We start from the raw sequence: 16995 nt of genomic DNA, 5'->3' as shown, positions 1-16995 counted from the left end.
GTGCTTATTTACAAAGACAGGCATCATCTTGACTCTCTAAAAGAAAGATCAGATCAGCAGAGCTGCAGTGATGTTGTCCTTCTGGATGTTTCTCCAACACCATCCCTGGAGGCAAGTGTCACCATTTGGTTCTAAGTCTCCTCTCTTGTCAAGATCCATCTCCCTATGTCCATGTGTTAATTAGTTTGGATCCAGCTCTAGAAATCCTTGTGGAATGATGGAGGTTACTGAGCTCTTGAATCCTTCAGTTAGCTGACAAGCTGACAAGTCGAGAGACTTGCCCCTAGACTTTGCAGCAGCTCCTCCCTCATCATGGTTTCTACTCTTATCTGCATTTTCAGCACGGGTGGGTCACTTTTACACATCAGGTCCCATGAGCTGAATTTACCGCAGCTGGACTTTAGTCTCAAGTGAAGAAACAAATGAGAGATGTTCCAGACAGACGGAACCTGAGCTAAACTTCAGGAGTCATAGAGGTCTGAGTGCTTGTTTAAATGCGAGGTTTCAGTTTTAGTTTTTAATGCACTCACACACTAAGTGTAGAGAGATTTGAGAAAAAAAGATGCTTTGAAATGGTTTTAGCATAAAGTTGCAACATAACGTGAAGAAGATGCAGGAGTCTCAAGACTGTATGTCACTACTGCTGCAGCAGAGACTGACATCACTAAAACAAAGAGATCAAGGAGGATGTAGGGCAGCACAGTCAATCAAAATATAGCCAAAATTGCAAAACGGTCTGGTGCAATATATTAAATTATATCATAATTAGATGTTACTGTCAGTATATTGGAGAGTTGGTCTCCTACACCTTATTTTCCAATTTTCTCTTGCATCCCTTCTGGTGAGATCTTAATTGTAGCAGTGTAATCCTGCAGTGTCGTCTGATATTGGACCAGTGACAGAGAAGAATGTAGATCTCCAGTGTGTGGTCTCTGTGGCTAATCCTCATGACAGCTTATTGACCATTATAGCTTGAGGCTGGAGAGGCTTTTAGCAGCAGCCAATGCAGCCAAAGCCTACTCCACTCTGGCCTATTGTGTGTTGACAAAGAAAGACTGCATCTTTAACCTTTCACCTCTAAAACCTCTGCAACCTCCAGCACAATCAGCTCCCCATCAAAATACCATACCGCCTCTTGTCCTCTCATCTCCCTCTTGGTGGATGGAGACATGCTCTCCCTCAATAAGGCATTCACCACAAGGTACTCAGTACTGTATCAGCCTCCATCAAAGCAGTTCTGAACCAGAGCTGAAACACATGACAGACCCTAAGCTACAGATCATATCCTCAAGATGTAAAAGAACATGATTAACATGTTGCAGGTTTGGTTCCTGGATCTGGGGCCTTTCTGCAGGCACCCCGCAACCCGGAAATTGATAAGTGGTAGAAGATGAATGAATGGACATTGAAGTGCAGAAATTACCCCCAAACAGAAATCACAACTCAAATTGCAATGAGAAATCTTTTTTGATTCGATAGAGCAAGATATTATCCCATATCATCCGTTAATCTATAGTCATTCATTTAAAAATAACAACAGGAACTAACCCTAACCCTCCTCACATTCATATACAAGTCATTAACTGGTCACACTCCTCTTCCATTTGTACTCAAACAGAAGAGGAGTTTAGTTTAATGATGAAAACATGGTTGACACCAAGAGGACAATTGAAATAATAATCGGAGGTAAGGTTGAAACAATGAGTTGATTAATCAATTGGTTGACAGACAAATAACAGTCTCTAACCCTTACCCTATAAGAAACTATTTTCAAATCAGAGGTGTCTATGAGCACCATAGACACCTCTGACATTCTCATACAATACATAACCTCCAATAAAAAATACCGTTGTACCATTGTGTGGTCCAAATGAGTCTAACCTAACCTAAACTTTTACACAACACTGAGATCAACATCCAAATGTGAGGCTTTGATGCACTGTATTACTATACAGAGTAACCACATTCCTCCCTGGAAAGGGCCATATGTCTGGACTTGGGCCACAACCACGGAGGCTTTAAGTGAGATTTAACTTCAGCAAATACTGAATGTACACTAAGCCCCCCTCCCTCTGAAACCTCAACCAGGAACCATTAGTGCACCCTAGGAATCCCTCTCAGTCTAGAACTCAGTCCATCAATGTCCCTGCTCTTCTGGTCCAGATGGCCACAGTTCCACATGACCAGTGGAGGGCAACGCCAACGTGTCACCTGAGTCACTTGGCCTCTACCTGCCAGGCCCACACTTACTTCAGCACTACACCCTACACGGCCTCTATCTATCACATCACACTGAGAAGGCCGGGTTTACAACACCACTTAGAGAAGGCACATGTTGATAGAGACACAGCAAAAATGCATACTCTTTACTCCCTGCATGTAAAGAAAGAACCAAACATAAACAGCAAAGAAGCCACTCAGTAAGAAGACATGTTAAAGCAGGTTTGAACAGAGCCATAATATCCACAGTAATATTTTATACCATGTTTGGGCCAGATTGATGTTTAGGATTAATTCTAATTATTATCTTTTTGATATATATATATATAAATTTTGGGACCCTTTTCCATTTTTTTACTCTCACTTTCTCAAAGATAAATACATGGTTGAATAAACGTGTTATACATTTATATATATATATATATATATATATTTTTTTTTTTTTTTTTTTTTTTTTTAATTGTAATAGCAGCGTGAGCAGCAGGGCTAATCCAGACCCAACAGAAAATAACAAATTAGGGTGCCACTGTTTTGGACATGAAGAAGGCAGGACAACATATCACAAACGCAGCAGCAAGGACAGCAAGGATACCGTTTGGGATAGGATGATGTAAGATTTCAGCTCAGTGGATCAATCAAACCCCCTCCCCAACTGCTAGATGGATGGGAGGAAGAAGCAGCCACAGATAGGCCATTGTTTTCAGTCTGTAACAGGACAGAGTGAATCCTGTGCTAACTGAGGTCAGTGCAGAGAGAGACGCCCACTCAGGACAGTAAAAAGTTCCAGTGTGTCTCAGGCAGGCTAAAAGGAGCAGATGGGGTTATAACTAAGTGGAGCAGGGAGATGTGACCACCTGGCTTTAGGATGGCAGGATCATGAGCATTATACTCCTGCTAACACCTTCTTATTGTTCATTTTTGCTCTCAAAGCTCCAAAGGAAGTGGGAGGCCTGTGGATTCTGAGAGTGCTACTTTGCACCTGGTGCAATGGGTAAACCCTAAATCAAACATTACCTTCCATCATGCAGGTCGGCCCAATGTGCCTTCTCTTTAGCATGACAAAAAATCTGGGTCCTGATTAGCAGTCTGTTTTCAGTCTAGTCAGTGTCAAAACCCCTCAGTGCTGTTTGGTGGATATTACATGTAACAGATTGTGAAGGAACTCGAATGTTGGCTTCACAGGCTGCTCTGCAGTCATCCCTTTGACCTCTACATCTCACCCTTGACCTAGCTGTGTAACACAGCACAGCACAATGCCTACTTTGTCCTCCCCACTGCTTCTAGCTGACAAAGCAAATGGCTCATGGTGCTGCCTCCTAGCGCAACTCAAGTTCACAGAGCATCCTCCATGTTCATGAGATCGCACCTCAAGCAGCAGTGGCTGATCACCCAGAACTAAAACCGTTTTCATTACATCAATCAAATGTTATTCTTATTATCTTTATTTTATTCTTTTCTTTATTCTTTCTCCTTTCTCTGCCTTTTTTTTCTGTGGAGGGGTTAGGGTTTGGTTTAGGTAACAGATGAAGCACCAAAAACTTTTCAGGACATTTGACATGCAGAACAGAGCTTTGTAAACTGAATGAAATTTGCATGATAAAATACTCATACATTATCAGTATTAAGTCCCATTATAATGCTTTCATCAATCCTAGTTAAAAAATGACAAGACTGCTCAGATGTTTAGAAATAAATGGTTTCACACCAATGTGATTGATTGTGGATCTGTATTTAACTGATTGTCCTTCTCAGGTAATTGTTTATCCCTCTATTATTTAAAGCTGCCCTTGTGCAGAGTCTAAGATCAAACAGTGAAGGGGTGAAGGCCACTTTTAAAGCCTTTCAGACTTTTTCCTAGCCTAGTCATCAGTGTATGTTATGTTAACCTAATGAATGTACGTCTTCATCTGTGCTAATCCCAGCGGGCAGCTGGGTGGAGGGTCACACTGTGGTCAGAGGGGAGGGGGCTCTGTCACCGAAGCTTGACACGCTCAAAGGAGCAACTTCCCTTTCATCATACCAGGGGTCAGAGTTTTACTACCTCCCAGGGCTGGCAAGCGTACTGCACTGTGCAAACTCAGACCTGCAGCAGCCATCTGATAATCATCATCTTACAAAGCAAACCAGAAAAAAAAAAAAAAAAAAAAAACAGAGGAATCTTCTTCTGGAGCCACAGGGATCATCACATCAGATATTCACGTTAATTCATAATTAATTTAGACTGAATTTAAAAGATACTCATATTTCATGTTTTTTAACCATGTTCTCTTTTTTGCCTTCATCTCAAAATGAAAGTGTAATAAATCACTGTTGTAGAGTTCATTATTTTATTTTCAATGTGTCTTTGCTTTAGTTTCTGTGGCTTCTGAAGTTGCAGCAAAGCCTCAAGTGGGGACAGGAGAGGGTTAATGAAGGTCTCACAGCAGTGCTGAAATTTATGTGCTGCATTCCTGGCAATCGTTCAAAAGAACATAGGTGGTGTAAAGGTCCCATAGGTTAAAAATCTCCAATGCTGTATTGAGATGATATCATACAAAGATGTATTTGTGCCTTTAAGAAACAAAAACCACCTCAGCATATGCAGTTTTACATGCCCCTTCTCTGACTTCTCTTTAGACCTCTTCTAGCAATAGATTGTAAGGACTATTTTCTGAATGATCCAGTAAATATAAAGCAGATTTAAGCCGAACAATTAGAGAAAGCAAACACTGCAAGTTTGGATTGTGTTTAGGTGGGCTGGGCTTTGAGCATGGCTTAGGGGGTTTTGTTGTGACATTGCAAACTTCGAGAAATCTTAATGGTTCATTCTAAGACTTCTGAATACAGGCTGTGTGTATTTCACTATGGACTGGGCTATTCGATACTTTCACAGTATACATAAAGAATAACGACCATTTTCATAATCAAAAACTTTATATAGATTTAAACTGTTGTATTTTATAGATGAGGCCTTGGAAAATGTGAGTCTTCTTACAATTGAGCAACAAATTGGAAAATATTGACATAAGACACATAAGAGGAAGATATTTGAACTGTAGTGTCAGTCCAGCCTCTCCACGAGTCTGTCATGACTGAGGTAGTCAGCAGTTAAAAACTTGAACTCGTGAAAAGTAAGTAAACCGTTAATGTTTGCTCCTTGCAGTGCGTTTATGTGAGCAGAGTCAATGAAAATAATTACTGTTTAGCAGATTCGTTTTAAAGAGTCTATATGCACAGTTTTGTTTCTGTTGACTGTGAAATGACCAATGAGAATGGTGCCTCCATGGTGCCTGCGGGCTCCAAATACTAGGAGCATCTTTTAAGACAAATCACCCGTAAAGATCTTCTTTGATTCAAATATCAACTTGGGTCACACCTAACCACTATGGCTACAAAGAGTTGACCCCATCCTCCGCTCTCTGAAATGGAAATAGCGTTTTTGCACTGAAATGCTCAGCTGCTCTTTTACAACCTCCTGACAACTGCATCTTCTAACTCTGCAGTTACACAGGAAAGTCATCACTGCTCAACATACCAAGTTCAGTGTTTTACAGCTCCCTGTAAACTCAACCTTTGCCCAAATTCAAACTCAAATTGAAGACGTTTACGGCCTCTGAGCAGGCTCAGTGTTGGTTGACAAAAACATGGATTGCAGAACCCTAGCAGTGCTGCACCAGCTGTCTCCCATGCTTACTGTAATGCATCTCCCGAAAATAAGGTTTATGGCAGTGAGGTGCCATCCTCCCCCTGCAGCTCATTAGCTGTTGTTAGAGTCTCTGGTTTTCCAGAATCAAGCTCACCAAGATATCAGAGAGAGAGCAGGCTCACTGATATCCAGCCTGTAGCTCATGGATCAAGTGGAGGCTGTAAATACTTTCCTGGGTTACGTGGAGGTCACTTAAGAGCACGCCATTAATGCTTCAAGAGCAACATCCCACTGACCCTGGTCAGCGTTCCCATAGCGCTTGCTGCCACCTCCCCCATGTGTCCATCACATTTCACACAAAAACAAATTCACAAGCACTGCCTTTGGAAAAATGAGAGGGCAATGCTTTTTTTAATCATTATTATTTTTCAGCCGAAACCAGGACAATGAATTAACTAAGTTAATCAGTTAATTTCCATTAGTCATTGATTGACTTGAAAAATGTAATGGTTAATGAAAAACGCTAAATAATTAATTGCTGAGTTAACACTATCCTCAGTCATTTCTATTCCAATACAATTGAATCAAGTCAATTAATTGATTGACCTGGAGAAAATTAAAACTGAAACTGAATATCTTGAATTTGAGCAGCTGGATTAGAGAAATTCCAGTTAACTAGAAGTATGCAATTTGAAGAAATATGTGTTTGAAATACAGTACAGGCCAAAAGTTTGGACACACCGACACACTTTGGGCCTCTACTGTACATGTGCTCAAGCTATAACTGTCAGTAAAAGCTTCTCCGCTATAATGCAAACTTCAGCATTACAAGTTGACTAAGGTGGTTAGAAAAATGATAAATCATTCGCTGATTTGTTTGCTGCTGCAGCTTCTTAACATTTAACAAGAGAAAAGACTGGTTTAATTTTCTCATGGCCAGGAGCAGTTTTCATATTTATTTGTAAGTATATGATAATGATGCTGTATCATGACTGATCTCAAACATGTGGGACCTGATCATCAAATGTGTCAGCAGCTTAAGATAACTAGTCTCCTAAAGGTTTCATTACAGGAATGCATAAAAATCTAAAAAAAATGCTTGATGACCTACAGATTTTGTTCACTGAGAACGACCACGCCCACACAAGAAAAATTATCTTATAGTCTTATAGTGTAGTCTAATACAATTTTTTATTTTATGATAGAGTTGTAAATAATTCTTTTTTTATAAAGCTTGTACAGTTCACACTTTTGGGTTCTGTGTGTCCCATATTAACAGAATATAGGAGCAGCAGATAGAATTAAAAGTGTCTCTTGTCATACAGACATGGGGGAGGGTTCACATTTGTACTAGTTGGTAAAATGACAGGGAGGGACCCCTCCCATCTGTAAATGAACGGGTGTAACCAGGTGTCAGGTGATAGCATTAAGGTAGACGCTCCGGTCAACGTGGATCACACAACAATGTTGTGCCACCTGTCTCTCTTAATGGTAGTAAATAGATCGTGTTAAGATTAATATCAGCATAATGGTGTAATGACAACAAGGAAGGCTTGTTTTCATTAACTTAACGCCATTTGTAACTCATCACCCTAGGCTATGCTCAGTTTGTAACAGGGTAGCATAGTTATGTGTGTTATGTGTGTAAACATAACCCTCAAGATGGGTCCAACAGCAAGAAAGGAGAGTAAAAGTGAGAGGTCAGGACCGCACGTCTCTAAAGAATCTTAACCCTAACTTTATCTGTCCAACATCACAACTCTGTGAATTGTAAAAAATATCTTCATAATTCTTATTTACAAGGTAATATAGTCAGGTAAAAACTGCTGAAAGGCACTATGCTAAATAATCAGACTGACAATTGGTGATTTTGTGAGTGCTGCATAAAACTGGAGCTACCATCCATCCTAACACAAGTTGCCTCATTCTGGGTGTTGATAGATTGTCATTTGTCTTCACATCTTTTAGGGCTGGGCAATAAAACGATAACGATAATTATCACAAAATAACTTTTCGTCAATATAAATATAAGACATGGTCGGTTTTGACAGACAACAGGAACAGCCAATGATAATGAGACGAGCCTGCCGAGCCAATCAGGCAGCTGGAATAGAGTTACAGCCACGTCAGGCTAGGTTGACACACACATAGAGAGGATAGGTGATGCAGTCGGCTTAAACATAAGCACAAGTGCAGAAAATGTTAAAACAAGCAACTGCGTCCCCGAAAAAGACACTCCAGCAGACAGCCCAAGGCTCAAAAGACGAGGACATTGTTGAGAAGAAAGGTCAGATGAATTCGGTCGTGTGGGGAAATTTTGGCTATTTAAAGTCCGACAAGAAGCAGAGTAGCATGCACTGCAAATTGTGTCAAGCTTTTGACTGGTTGGAATTTCAACTTTTCTATTTTATATTACCCATTTTATTTTTTTGTAATTGATCAAAGAATTTTGTTGTTGATTTATTTGTGTTATCCTGTAACACTTGAAGCTTCTGACTGGTCAGAATTAAGATTTTAGTTTATTATATAATCATTTTATTTATTTAAAATACAGTTCTACAAGGTCTGTTGTACATTTCATATGTTTAACTTTTGACAGAAAATAAATAATATTCAAACCAATATTAATGTGGTATCTTCACATAGGAGTAAAAAGGAACCTTAAAACTTGACAGAAATAGTTATGGGATTTATATCGTGATATATGGACTGATATGCAATATCGTGATAGGCTTTTGTTCCATATCACCCAGCCCTAACATCTCTATGATAATAAACTTCATTTACTGCTTTGGGTAAGACAAGAATGAGAAACCACACAATTTAGATTTTCCTTATCTCTTCTATTATATTTTTTATTTCATTCTATTTGTATGTGTGCATGTTTTTTAATGTTCATTTAGGAAAAAAACAAAAAAACTGTGCTGGATAAGTTAATGTTAGAACATCAAATAAAGAATACACATAATATATTAAATGTATTAAAATGTGCCCAGAATGTAGAACTGGTTATAAGAATCTGCCAGATTGGATTTAATGTTCTTGACATTGGAGAAGATTGGGGAAAGTAATATTTGAAACTGAGGTGTCTCAGGAAATGCTTTTACATTATTTTTTCCCTTGTTTTCAGAGAATGAGATTTTGTTTCAAAACTACACTGATTCATAAATTTTATTTTGATATCTCTGACAAAAAAATTAAGGCACTTATGTGTGAGGGTGATGTGATGTGACAGAATATTCGAGGATAATCTAAAACTCCTCATTTGTATGGGGTCTGTTCCGCCGTTCTGTAATGTGCTGAGTTGAGTTGTGTTGTGTGTGGGGATGCTGCTGTTGCACCATAATCAGTCCATCTTCATTCTAACCATATAAATGTGTGTTGCCTGGTAACGGCAGTATCAGAATGAAGCACACTGCCTCCACACCTCTCAGACAGAGGAGGACTTTTCTCTGTGACACCAAGCTTGCTCCTCATTTAGTCCCCATTTTACAATAATCCCATTATTTACTAATTTCAGTGCTTCCTCTCTTCCTTCTAAACTCTACATCTATGAAAAATCTTTTTTTTTTCCTGTTGTCACTGAGGTCTTGTCATTTTTGCTGATATTTATTATCAGGACCAAGTCATTGTTTTAAAATGTATTTTTTATAAATCACAGTTCATGTTTGACTTGATGGAATAAAGTATAATAAGTCACAAATATGTTACTGAGCTATGAGCTACTCACATCACAATATACAATAGATTGTCTGACTATAACGGCTACAAAGTGAGCAAAGACAAGGAAGAATGAAACATGTTAATCGCAAGGCAAATGCAGAAATGTATTTGGAAAATTGATTTTAGCCACATTTCAAATTCCTATAAGAAGATATTTTTGAACTACACCAAAGCAGGCATGATTGGGCATGTGAATTAAAAACATAAAATGCTTTTTAAGTTGGGTGTTCTGTTGAGTTTATATTTCATGATTTTATACATTGAGGCTGCTGTTTATATGTAATTTAAATTTAATATAGCAGTAAATTAATTGACATCTCTATAATACATTTTTATCTATTTTATAGTCCTTTATATTTTTCTTTTAACTTGTATATTTTAAATGTTAATAACAACACCCAGTTGATTAGTCAAATCTAGGTCTTTTCATTCAAATGTATTAATCCAGGTTAATTATTAGCACTCACTCTATCTCTCACTTTCCGCAGGCCTTTGTTCTGACAACATACGCATTGGAGAGAAATCAAGATATCTGAAATGCTTATCAGTAATGAGAAGAATTTAAATTATCCAGAAATGTCCAGAATTGTAAAACCTTTCCTCACAGCATTACAAACTGCTGAAACATTAATATTACATTCCTCAGTTTCCAATTAATTTTGTGTCTTCAGACCTGATGACTCAATGTGAAGTGCCATGTGAAGAAAGTGATTCTGTTAAAATTGTAAAAGCAAACACGTTTGGCAAATGTTTTCAGAAAGCAGACAGTTTAAGTTTTATAATTGTGAACTAAATTTAAATTGGTATTTTGTAACATGTTTGATCAGATACAGGCCCAGACACAATTACCTGACCTTTAATAGAATTGAAAATAAGCCAGGCTAGAAAATATCCACAGAAACCAAAGCACCATTATTTCGCATTGAATTATAAATCCCTATTAATCAGAGCCTATGAATATGAATTTTATTTCATCAAAGTTTACTGAAGATTAACTTCTTTGGACAGGCTTTATATTAACAGGCTACCAGTTTAATAATAATAATTATGATTATTCTTTCAGGCACTGAATGCAAAAATGCCAATATTGCCAACTAATATGGTGTGCATATTTCTAAATACATTTTGAAGAAGTTTGATGAAGTCTGAAATTGAAAACAAGAAATTTGAAAACATATCTTTGGGAAATTGGAATTTATACCTATTTTCCCCCCCCTCTTTTTTTTTTTTTTTTTTTTTTTTTTTTTTTTTTTTTTTTTAATCTTTTCACAAAACCATACAGTTCACAGAAGAACCAAGAAAATAATCAGGAACTTAAAAGGATCCAGATCCAGGTTATTATTAAGGATATATTTTTATCATTTTTAAATTAATTCAACGCTCAAAATATTCAGAGAATATTTTAATTTCCAAATCTAAGTCAATATGATTTCCCTACCCATTATTTAAAAAAAGCATCCCCACCTAAAATTAAGATGTCATGCTAAGGTGTTTGGTGATTAAATGTGTTATTTACATTTATTTGAGTTAAGATTTTCCTCACTTAACTGTTTGTTCACATCACAGATGTTTTAGTGTTGTTGATGTAGATGTTATTAGCATCTTTCTGCTATCTGAGGGAGACAATTTAAGAAAAAAATAAATTAAAAAAGAAAGGACATGATGGAGCACATCTGCCTGCCTCGACCCCCACCCACCTCCCACCACCACCTCCAAAAGCAGCCCCTCCTCCTATACTGTACTCCTCCTTGCTTATCATTCAAGTGTCACACTGGGGGGTTTTTCATCCTGTCCCTGCCCCACCCACTGTCAGCCACACTCTTCACCCTGCCCCAAGGGACAGGACAGACCCCGAAAGCCAGAACAAGGGCTGACAAGGCACTTTCTTTCAGTCTGTCTTCCCCCGCTGTGCCAGTCCCCTAAGGCCCAAACACAGATCCACACATATACTTCACCATTCCATCCAACCTGTCTCCATCCTTTTCCTTCCAATGAGTTCAATTAGATTAAAAGAAGCATACCTCTCTGAGTTTGTGTGTGTGTGTGTGTGTGTGTGTGTGTGGTCAATTCAAAGATCAATGGAAATTGAATTTATCCTTCAAATGTTGTTACTTCATCCAGACATTGGACTGAGGATTTGGCTACTGCATTCTTATAAAATAAAGATAAAAATCTTCAACAGGCACTTTTCATCACACAGCATTGGGTTCAACAGCTACTCCTTAACATCTGCAACATCTGTTTGTCTTCAACAGCTGTGGAACTAACAATGAATATTTTTACTGTCCATGAATCACCCAATTATAGTTTTATTGTGAAATTTATTTCACAAAATGTCCTGTCAGATATTCAGAAGATAGAACTGGGATGTAATGTAATGTAATTCATATAAAATACAAGATTTATAAAAGCAATTGACTGTTGAAAGTATGACAGTTTTCTACTATTATACAGTTTGACAAATCAAGTTAAAATTTGCACAGGCTTTGTTCACTCAGATTTAAATTCCTTTAAATTCTCAAACAAAGAATAAAATGAAAGTACATGCCATACAAAACTATATTCAAGTTACTAAAATGCTTGTAATTTGATGAATCCCAGTCAATCAAGAGATGGAGGAAGTCCTGAAAATGTATATATATATATATATATATATATATATATATATATATATATTTATTTATTTATTTAACTGAAAAATCTATTTTATTTTTAAACACTCACAGCTTCCTTTGATTTATTTTTTATATATCTATATTTATATGTACAATATATAACAATATATTGTTTTTGTGTCTTTGCCTTTTCCCCCTTATTTGGGGGTCACCACAGCAAGTCAGCTTTGTGACTTGGATGATTGATTTCGCTACAGTTTTTACGCCGGATGTCCTTCCTGTGGCAACCCTCCCCTTTTATATGGGCTTGGGACCAGCACTGGTTTGCCTTGTGGCTTGGGTTTGAACACGAGACCTATGCATACAAATCATGCGCTCTACCACTGAGCCTATTTAATTACTTTTACATTTCGCCTAAAATATTAGCGTAAGGTGGGTGTGGCCGAAACTATTATAAAAGAATTTGTTTTTGTATAATGAATGTCAGGGAAGAGATTTAAATTCGTTTTTTTAAAAGCCGGTGCACAAATCATAGAGTTTTGGTTTAGTTTTGTTGTTCTAATGCGTTCATCTATTTTTTTTCGCAATTGTTTAACTATTGCAATCACGCCCCAACGAGAGAGCAGCCTCAATTGACAAATCCTTCTCGTCCACAGGTAGCTACAATAAAAAAGACCAATCGACCGTTTGTGAGTCCATCTTTCCCTTCAGTCTCATCCAGCCTCCACAGCACATACAGCGAATGGCTTTAGGGCATTCTCCAAGTTCAAAAGTTCACCCTTTATGATCTCTCGGAGCTAAACCAGCCACCTCCAAATAAAAACATTCCGACCTGTTCCCAGTGAGCCCACCCCGGCTCGACAAGCACATAGCCTACACTGGAGTCATTAGGACGCTTCCATCATTGTCACTTGTGCAAGAAAAAAAAGCTCTACAAGAAAACGTCCATAATACATAACTGCAGAACTGCTGCGGGTAAGAAGCCTGCAAGTTTCACATTTTATTTTCCCAACCTGTAAATTTAATGACAGTTAAGGTGACTTGCCGGTTGCATTCCCAGTGATACGCTCACGCAGCGGTAACGCGTGCGCCAGCCGAGGAAATCCGTGATCCAATCAGGGCCGACAGTGGCTCATCAGATGGGGTGATATCTGTGTTAATGTGCAGGGTCGTGTCCTGAGTTGTGTTCGCTTACCGTTAACGGACTTGGCGTTATTTCTCTCCGGGTAGTCGAACCCATTCGTCCTCTTCTCTATCTCCATCCTCCTGCATGGGCCGATCCCGAGCCAGCCCGATGTCTCACCGCCAAGAGAAAGCTGCACACTGTAGATGGCGGAGGAGGCGAGAGTAACACCGATGGTGGCAACAGCGCAGCCTGAAGTGAATCGAGCTTCAGAGCAGCTTGGTCCTCGTATTCGGCCTGGCTGGCTCACTGTGCCGACCGCCGTCCCATGATTTAGACTGATTCCAGTCAGCGGGGAGTAACTGGGTCCACACCCCCACGGGTGGTGCGTTCAAGGCCTCTGAGGACGGTAGACAATTTCCACTTAAAGGTGGGACCCCAAGAAATGTTCAAACATTTTTTCAAGGAAAAATTACGCATTAATTAATTCCAAAGGGAATTAATTCATTTTATTAAGACTGCTTGAAAACTTTAGCACAGTATTCGTGTCGTTTTTCTGGCACCCGAGGTTGTTTCAGGAGCAGCCACCCTTTTTCTATGATAGCAATTCTTAGTCTGGCCTATTTCGTAAATTAAACGTGAATTATAAATGGATGAATGTAATTTTTTTATTAGTTAGCTTGTCTTCTTACGTTTTGTTAATCATGTTAATTACCTTTTGCTGATGTCTTCTGATGTTATCAAATTTGATTACTCCTACAAGACCTAAAAGTAGCACATGGACACAACAGAGATTATGCAACTCTGTTGCATAGGCATTGTGGGATGTGTAGTCTGCGCGCCCTGCAAGTGGGCTCCTTTTTGTTGTGAATCCTAACTTGCCGAAGCTAATACTTCCTGCTTACTTCCTTACTTCCTGTTACTTGTAGTCCAACGTCTGGAGAGCAGCAGTGGTGGTGCATCGTTAGTAGTGATGTGTCGGTCGCGAACGATACAGCTCTTAGAGCCGGCTCTTTGAAATGAACGACAGGAGCCGGATTCTGCCGGGCTCAGACTCGCTTCGTTTTTTCTCTCTTGTTTTCTGTTCAAGCTGCACGTGATTGGTCAATACATGACGTGTGGCAGCGCTGAGCAGGAGGGGGAGGGGCGAAGCTCCACACAGCACAGAGAGAGAGAGAGAGAGAGAGAGAGAGAATGGTCACTAACACATCCACATAGAGAGTGTGGAAACAGGTAGGAATTGAAAATGAGTGGCAGGAAGAGAAGCAAAATTTGCATTTTGCATGCGTTTCAATTTTTGATTGATTGATTGATCGAACAAAGGCAATGTCGAGTTTTTCAAAGTGAAACTATTATATGTAGCAGGCTCCACAAACAAACTAAACAGGCACATGAGAACTGTGCATTCATTAGTGTAGTTAAAGTTAGCAGAAACCTGCAACCTGCTAAGAGAGTGTATCTACTGCAACTATCGCTGCTGCCGCGGCTTCATCCAGACCCAGTACACCACCTACAACCACCTGCACTAGGCCGCACCTACAACACAGAGAGCTCCATGAGCCAATTTCTGGAAAAGGCAGAGACTTCAGGAAGACTTCAGAAAAACAGCATAGAATTGATCTGGAATTTCAACCATTTTCCACCATGGATGACAAAGGATTCAAGAAGCTCCGCTCTCAATCCAATATTTACAATTCCAAGCAGGAATACACTCTCCCAGAAAGTCATCCCAAATCTGTATGAAGGAAAGCATGCTTCACTGTGAGACAGGATTAAAAAAAGCCACAGCAGTTTGCCTAACAACCGAATGCTGGACATACCGAACCACCACATCCTACATGGCAGTTACATGCCACTTTATTGAAAAATAGAAAATGGTGTCCCGTCTGATGGATTGTTTTGAGTTCAGTGACAGACACACATCCGAGAACGTGTAGCCTAAGTGACAAAAAGATTGAGAAAGTGGTTTGCTGTGTTAGTGAAAATGCTGCTAACATAATCAAAGCTATTCAAATCCTGAAATGGGCCCACCACCATGTCTTGCACACACAATTGCCATTCTAGTCAGAGATGCTCTGAAGATGATGAAGTCCACTGTAGACAAAATGAAGGCAATAGTGGAATTCTTCAATTGGAGCACAACAGCCACAGAGAAGCTCAAATGTACCCAACGACAGATGGGCATGCCTGAGCCAAACAAGAGTGCATAACAAGGTGGAACTCAACTTTTCATATAGTGAAAAGGAGTCCAAGGAGTCATCTCTACCCCGGCTGTTATCAATGCACCAGTTGATCCTCTGAGCCAAGAGGAATGGGAGGTATGGCCGGAGGCATGCACTGTTCTGGAGTCAATTGAGCAGGTCACAGTGGAGGTCAGTGCAGAGAGGTACAGTGTACAAATGTCATCACATTATTAATATTATTAAATTATTATTAGCATTTTTATTGTTGTTGGATTGACTTCAAAATGTTTATCCTGTGCAAGGGTCTGCAAAGAGTGACGGCTAAGCACCTGACCAGAGTAACCACTGAGAAAGTGACAAGAGTTCGCAGCCACTTTCTGTGCATCCATGGACAGAAAGTTCCACAGACTAGAATATCGCACTGTTATCTCAGAAACCACCATGCTTGACCCAATACTGAGATACCACCAACCATGTTTCTCCCTGTTCTAAGTATGTGTACTGTACCTACTAACCATGTTTCCCAAAGTCTCTGTCTCCTTATTCCTGCCTACACCTGCTTTGAATATCCTCTCCTCCTGCTCTCTTAAAAGTTGCTGGATAAATAAATAAAAATATAATATATATATATATATATATATATATTAATATATAATATATAAATAAATATACAATCAGAGATTGGCCCTTTCATCTAATTGAGATGGGTCTTTGTTTTTATACTCTGAGCACTCATAGTACTCAACATGGAGCACTCTGCTCCATGTTGAGTACTATAAGCAAAACCAATCATGAACATTTGATGTTTTTTTTGTTTGTTTATTTGTTTTTTACATTTAGTAAGTTTACATTATTTATTGTCACAAATTAATGTAAGCAACAAAAAATCTGAGGAGCCATTTTAGAGCCGAAATAGTCGGTTCTTTGTAGTGAGCTGTGCCAAAAGAACCGGCTCTCTAAAATAACCGAAATTCCCATCACTAATCCTTCGTGCTTCTGGCTCATAAGATTGCTCACTTGGAGATACCGAGGTGTTTGGATGCCGCCTGGTGGCCCTGTAGTGATCGCGTTTTTAACCACAAATGCTTTGTGTTGATTCTATAGTTTACTCCCCATTTAAAATGTATGAAATACCCTGAACAAAATTAGCATTTGTCGGCCTATTTACTAGTATTAGTATGTACAACATCAACATATTGATACATCATACATCTAATTAACAAGGACGTTAATTAAAACAGCATACTTCAAAAAATTCTATATAAATCTTTTGGCTTAGTAATTTAAACATACATGCCTCTTCTATTTTTGCATAGCCTATCACAAGCACTTATAATTATGCACTTTGCATGTATGCACAATATAAGCATGGATACAGACACATGTATAATTGCATGCGCCTGACATAGCCTATGTTTCAGTGAATATATATATAACAGTTCCAAATTCCAGCTGTTCCTAGTTTCATAAATCATTTTCACATATGTATATTTTTTTAAGTAAAAT

The sequence above is a fragment of the Echeneis naucrates genome, chromosome 9, assembly GCF_900963305.1.
Source record: "Echeneis naucrates chromosome 9, fEcheNa1.1, whole genome shotgun sequence".
Classification (NCBI taxonomy): domain Eukaryota; kingdom Metazoa; phylum Chordata; class Actinopteri; order Carangiformes; family Echeneidae; genus Echeneis; species Echeneis naucrates.
This window is presented reverse-complemented; position numbering follows the sequence as displayed.